At 49.3% G+C, this 6,623-nt stretch overlaps 1 non-coding gene across 1 annotated transcript; it reads left to right on the forward strand.

Annotated features, from left to right (window-relative positions):
* The first annotated feature begins 2,794 nt into the window (after positions 1–2,794).
* On the forward strand, positions 2,795–2,879 carry TRNAQ-UUG (transfer RNA glutamine (anticodon UUG)). The gene has a single exon. It is a non-coding gene; the product is annotated as a tRNA-Gln (tRNA).
* The last annotated feature ends 3,744 nt before the right edge of the window (positions 2,880–6,623 follow it).

A 6,623-nucleotide genomic window follows, 5' to 3' on the forward strand; every position in this document is an offset into this window, starting at 1 on the left:
CATCCATGTTGCCACAAATGGCAGGATCTCTTTTTTCAAAGGCTGAATGCTATTCCATTGTACGTATCTCCCTGCATTTCTCTATCCGTTCATCTACTGACAGACACTTGAGTTGCTTCCATATCTTGGCTAAATTGAATAATCTGCAATTAACAGGGCAGTGCCGATATTTCCGCACTGAGGTACCAAAGAAATCAGCAGATTTTAAAAGTAACTAGGTCTGGGGCGCCTGGGTGGCCCAGTCGGCTAAGCGTCCGACTTCGGCTCGGGTCATGATCTCACGGTTCGTGAGATCGAGCCCCACAGCCGTCTCTGTGCTGACAGCTGGGAGCCTGGAGCCTGCTTCGGATTCTGTGTCTCCCTCTCTCTGCTCACACTCTTGTCTCCGTATCAAAAATAAATAAACGTTAAAAATAATAATAATAAAAAAAAAGTAACTAGGTCTACTTCGTAGAGTCTTTGACTCTTACCTGTGGAAAGGCCATTAGAAACCAGTTACAGTGGAGGTCAGACAGGCTGAAGGGCTGGCCCAAGGTTAGGTGATATCAGAGCCTGGACTGGAACCTGGGTTGCCCATCAACATTGGCTTCAAGAGAAGCTCAGCTGTCACTATGTGAATCATCTGAACCATAATCCTCCCCACACCAGAATATCCAGGACAGGTGAACGGGATTGTGGGTTGTGTTTTCTAGAAGCTGAAGATAAAGCAGAAAACCCTCTCAGGTTGTGAGAAATAGCTCTTAGATGTCTGGGTCTACTTCCTCTGGCAGAAAACCCCGACTACTTGGCATCACACAACTTTCTTGGCTGACAGTGGGTTTTTCTGGTCATTTCTCTGAAGACAGGGGTGCTCCCTGTCCAAGCTGTAGCTGGAGGCGAAGGAGATGAGGGGCTTGGATGAAATCTGAGACAAGTTTTGTTTTGTCTTTTTTTTTTTCCCTCTTTTTACTAGGTGTTCGATAACATTATTTTCTTGTGACTTGCTTCTAACCCAAATTGGAGTCATACCAAACAAACAAACAAACAAACAAACAAAAAATGTATCTACGAGGAATTTTGTTGAGTTCCAGTTAATAGCAGTGGTTTTGGTTTTGGTTTTTGTTTTTTACTATGATGATACCAGTGGCCTGAGTCAGCCATGACAGGATACGCACCACAGGAACATTCGAGCAAGGAAACTGTCACACTCTTTCCCATGAGTAGATAATTGAAAGACCTGATCCATGGGTGGCTTTGAACTACCTGAGGACTCAAAATGGGAGGCTCACTCTGGCTAACAATAACAAAGACAGTGACAGACGCCCTGTCCCTCCAAAGTTCTACGGTCCATATGCGAGCTAAGACCAAGTGCTTAATGTGTACAAGCTGTGTCTTCAACACGACCGTAAGCATCTTGGGACAAGGACTGGGGCTCCTGACAGAGCTCGCCGTATCCACCTCAACATTCCGCACACAAGAGATGCTGAGCAAATTTTTGTGAAATAAATCAAAACAGCAGTACAATTAAGACCTACTCCCCTTGCAATGAAAAAGCCTATCCCAAGGCAGGGCAGGCGAGTTCCAAGGTGTATCTTCCTTGTTCTGGATGGAAGAATGCGCTGTGAGGCCAAAAAGACCCAAGGAAACATCCACGGTTGTTTGCTCGGGGTGGGGGGGGGGAGCAGGCGGGGTGGACAGGGGAAGGCGAGGGAGAGAGAAAGAGCGCAGGGCACATGTGTTCTGCAGAAACCTCTAAACAATCAAAGCCACAAATGCCTCTTCTTATAAACACACGGTGTGAGGCAGATGTTTACCCGGCACGATCCAGAGAGAAAAATCCAGGAAAAGCCAGAGAGATTCACGCTCCGCAAACAAGGGATTTCCTGGGGGAAGGAGTGGCAGGTAATGGGTTCTGCAAATTTCTCCTCCTGATAACTACATCACAGACCGAGTCCGAAGAGACTTTTTCTTCCTATTGAAACCTTATTTAAATACTGCCGCCTATTGCAAGCAGAACCGCCTGAATTGTATTGGCTGGCTTAGGCTATTCTCTCAGACCTTTATGAAGCAAGCGGAGGAAGAAAACAGGCAGCCGAGTGGCTGTGGGAGCGGGGGACGCATCTCACAGGGAATTGCCTTCCCCAAATGCTTCGGGAACCTGCCTTTCCTGCTTCTGACTGGTGGCCTTCAACCAAGTTAAGCCTGTGGGGAAAACAAGAGCCGTGCCTCTTTAAAAACAGCAAAAACCTTGAGCATCCACACAGCGTGGAAGGCCTTCTAGAGCCTTCCTCCTTGAATCATTTCCAAAACAACCATCTCAACAGCATGATGGTCTTTGCAAGGAAGTTGCTACGTGGGGCCCTTCTTCATTCTCACTGTCTCTCCTTCGATTCTTTTCAGGCTGAGCAAAGGGCTCAGGGCTGGGCCACAGTTTCCTGTGTGACTCAGATACATTAGTTGCCCTTTCCAGAAAGGTTTCCCTTGGTTTCCCCATCTCTCAAGAGATAGAGTTCAATGGCATGATTCCTGACCCGCTGGCCACCTCCGAAGAGCTGAGTGTGCTCTTTCTCCACGAGAGGGCATGCCTCTTCATTCTTCCTCACTGTTTGTTTCGGTTTGGTTTTTGTTTTTTTCAGGAGGCAGGTCAGAATTTACCGTAGGGCCTTAAAACCAAGCCCATGTTCCTCACCCAACAGAGTTGGCCACTGCCGAGCCACGTATGACTGCACGAAACCAGCAACCTCTATCTAGTCTGTGCCTCAAGGCAGCTGGCCAGGGCTGGAGACTTCTTTAAATTTTTTTTTAATGTTGGGGCGCCTGGGTGGCTCAGTCGGTTGAGCGTCCGACTTTGGCTCGGGTCCTGATCTCAAGGTTCGTGGGTTCGAGCCCCGCGTCGGGCTCTGTGCTGACAGCTCGGAGCCTGGAGCCTGCTTTGGATTCTGTGTCTCCCTCTCTCTCTGCCCCTCCTCTGCTCATGCTCTGTCTCTCTCTCTCTCTCTCAAAAATAAATAAACATTAAAAAAAATTTTTTTTTTAATTTACCTTCCACCAACTTTCTCCGACAGAGAGTTGGTCGGGCATGGCAACAGCCTCCGGGAGAGGTAGGGACACCACCTTTCTGTGGAGCCTGGCTCACTCTCCTTCCTCTCTCCATGGGGGCCTTTTCACTCTCATTTCAGACCTGGAAGAGTCAGAGGACCTCGCTGTTCGAGTGGTAAAGGCCTGGAGGAAATAGCAGTGGTCTTGATATTTCTGGTGTTTTCCATGTGGTCTGCGGCCAAGTGTGGTGTGTGGTTAGGGTGGGAGGACTGGGGACAGTGAGAGACAGCTCCTGGGGCCAGCACAGTGTTTGGGCTCTGGTATCACCCGCCAGCCCGGAGAAAGCCATCCCTGGGCAGGGCTGGGTCATCGGGGAGGGTGGGGGGGGGCGGGGGGGGGGGAACCCGCCCCAGGGCACAGCCCCATTTATTCCCTGTCTGGGCTTGGTCTCAACCAGTCCTTTGCTCAAGCTTGGTAAATCCTCCGGTCCTGTAGTCATTTTTATTAGCAATTGCCTTTTTTTTTTTTCCTTTGAAAATGTGGTTCAACGAAAATGAAATTTCAGATGTGTGTGTCTCAGCATTGATTTTTCTATTTGTAATAACACACCCTGGCATATCTCCTTTGATATCAAGAGGATAAAATGTCCCTAACACCGTGCTCTCCATTCTGGGGTAATGGATAAAGCCTGTTTATGAGATGTCATTTATTCCACAATAGACAGTAAATAAAAGCCATTTCAAGCTTGGGTTAAATCAAAGCTTGTTCAGGATTTCAGCAGATTTGCAAATCACCTCGGGGACCTTCATCCGCTGCACTTGCTGTTTTCTTCCTTGCTATTGACTCTCGCTGCTCCCTGCCAAGCCTCCCCCTCTCCCCAGCCGCCCCAGCCCCGGACTGGTTTGGAAAGACAACGGGGCTGGCTAAGGACCTAGCCTGACATGAAAAGTTCCTTCCCTCCGCTTGGGGAATAAAAGCTTCGAAAGGCAGCAAGAAATTGAGGTTACACCAACAAAAGCCAGAACGGCAAAGGGAAGGGGAAAAAAAAAAAGTTCGCAGGAAAATAAGATGCAAACCTGAAATGGGGAAAGGATATGAAAGGCAGCGGCGGCTCCTTGTCACGTGCAGATCTTATGAAGGCTGTGTGCTGGGGGGAGGGGCGGTAAAGAAGGAGGGGCCACCTCAGGCATCCCTGCCCTAACCCAGGCCTTTGCCTGCACCCCACCCTCTTGGACTTCAACCCCAGCCCAGCCCCTACGTACCCCTGTCTTTGGCAGCCTTTGAGATCCAGCTGAGATCCCGACGCCTCCAGGAAGCCTTCCGGCCTGTTCCTCCGCCTAACCTCTCACTTCATATTATTCTAGGTTTCCAATGAATGTCATCTTACTTACTTACACCCACTTGTTTAGGAATGTGAATACTGTATTGGGGCGCCACTGCACTGTATATTCCTTTGAGATTTATGATAGGTTTTTAAAGCTGGGAGAGTCTGTCCTGGGCGTCTTGTCCACTGCAGAAATCTCTCTATGGCATCTCCAAGGACAGTCAGCCCCGGGGCAGAGACCTCACAGCCTCAGCCTTCTGAAAGAGACTCTGGGGACATTTTCTTCTGTGAAGCCAAAGTCTTTATCCTATAGCCCACCCCTTCCTTTGATGCTATCCCTGCTTTCAGAAGGATAGTCTACTTCCCAAAGCAGCATTTCCACAGGGGAACAGGGTCGTGTCTATCATGTTCTAAACAGAAGCCTCAATTGGTTTAAGTTTACGGCTGACCGTAAGATTCCTTACCCCACCATTTGTTGGCTAGTTTAGATTTAACAACCATGCCAACATGATGTGTTCAAATATTTCTGTGTTAAGATATTTGGTTCCTCATCCCCATTAGATACTTTACTGAGCAACAAAGAGCTTTGTCGAAAATACCGTTCTGGGTCTGTGAAAGGTTGTATTGCTGTATAATCTTTGGTGCCCCTCTCTGACTTCTTTGGGACGATTCTGTATCCCTGCCCCATGGACCATTTGACCTGCTCTAGCCAATGAAACGTGAATTAGAAGTAGCAAGGTACAGATGGGCAGCCGACTTTCCACAGACATTTAATGCGAGTGAACAAGGGGTCTTTGTCATGAGAAAGACACTCAGATCACCGTAATTAGACTGAACTGATAAAGCAAGTTCCTCTAGGAAATTTCAAGAAGTTGTAAGCATGTTCTGTGCCCACAGGAGGCTGATAGTCTAATTGAGGAGATAATTACCGTCTCTGTCCTGTGCTAAGTTAAGTGGTAAAAATAGCAAAAGCTCCAGGGGCTCCAAGGAGGGGGGTGGGGAGGAGTATGAGTATATGAGTTAGGGGGCCTCCAAGAGCTATAGGGAAGAATGGGGTTTTATTCCCATCTGGTCAGGGGCCTGAGAATGAACTCACACTGGACAAGTCTCAGAAACGTCACCCACCTGTTGAAGGACAGGACTTCGGTGAACTTAGTCCTCACATGGAAGAATCTGGAACCTGGGGCCTGGCTCTCCTGGGGGTGATAAATGAGAGCGTGTTCCGTCCACCTGGCGTCACGCTCAGCCCTAGTTGACTTCCGCACGAGGGACTGCTAACGGTGACCTTGATGACCTCAAGGGGGAATATTTGAGCATCCATGTGCTCTTTCTAGTATCAAATCAACCTGTGGGAGTAATTGTCACGGCTAGGTATAAAATCAGCGTGCTTGGGGGGGGCTGGTCCCCTGGAGGCAGCCAGAAAGGTCCTCAGGGACTCACACCCCTGCTGTCGTTTCCTGCCCTTCACCTCCCTAGACTAGCACCGTTGACCTGGCTTCGTCAGCCTCATTCAACCCTCTCAACACCTTCACAGGGCGGACCCTGTTGCCATCCCCAGTTTACACATATAGGCAGTGAGTCTTAGGTTAACTATCTCACTCAAGGTCATGCCATCACCAAGGGGCCATGCCAGGGCTGGAACGGTGTCCTGTGTGAACCCAGTGCTTTGCCCTTCACCAAGGGCTGCTGCATGGAGCACAGAAGCTTTTGTAGGATTGTTCTCCACCCCCCACCCCCACCCCCGGTCCCATGCAGAGAGCCAGGGAGGGGGTCTGCCTGGGGAGCCAGCACAAGGTCTTGGGGCTTGGCCATGAGACTGACTCTCAAAGAAGCTGCAATGACACAGTAGTTGCGGATTTCTATAGGAATTATAAAGGAGAAAACGAGCAAGGGAGAGGCGGCTCCTAGATGCCCCGGTCCCTTGAATACTAGCTCTGTGCTGCTGATTTCTCACAAGCGAGGCCTCTGTGTGCACTGTTAGAGCGTGTCAGTGGTTTCATCAGAACCCACGTTTTGATTTATAACCCTCCCTGCAAAAATGTGCTCCTGGCTGAAAGCTGGCATCGAGGTCTGGCGACAATGGAGCCGTTTCCACGAGAAACTTCTACAAGGCACGGTCCAGGAGGGAGGACCCTCTCTTGAGTCGGCCTTCCAGGCTGACAAAAAAGAAAAAAGAAGTGGGGTAGCAGACTTGGTCAGAATCTTAGAGACTCAGCTTATCTTTCAGAAGGCGTGCTCCAAGGGTCAGTTTCTTCATCAGAGACACGCACAGAGTTTTGAC

The sequence above is a fragment of the Panthera pardus genome, unplaced genomic scaffold (genome assembly GCF_024362965.1).
Source record: "Panthera pardus isolate Hobbes unplaced genomic scaffold, ASM2436296v1 HiC_scaffold_15, whole genome shotgun sequence".
In the NCBI taxonomy this organism is placed as follows: domain Eukaryota; kingdom Metazoa; phylum Chordata; class Mammalia; order Carnivora; family Felidae; genus Panthera; species Panthera pardus.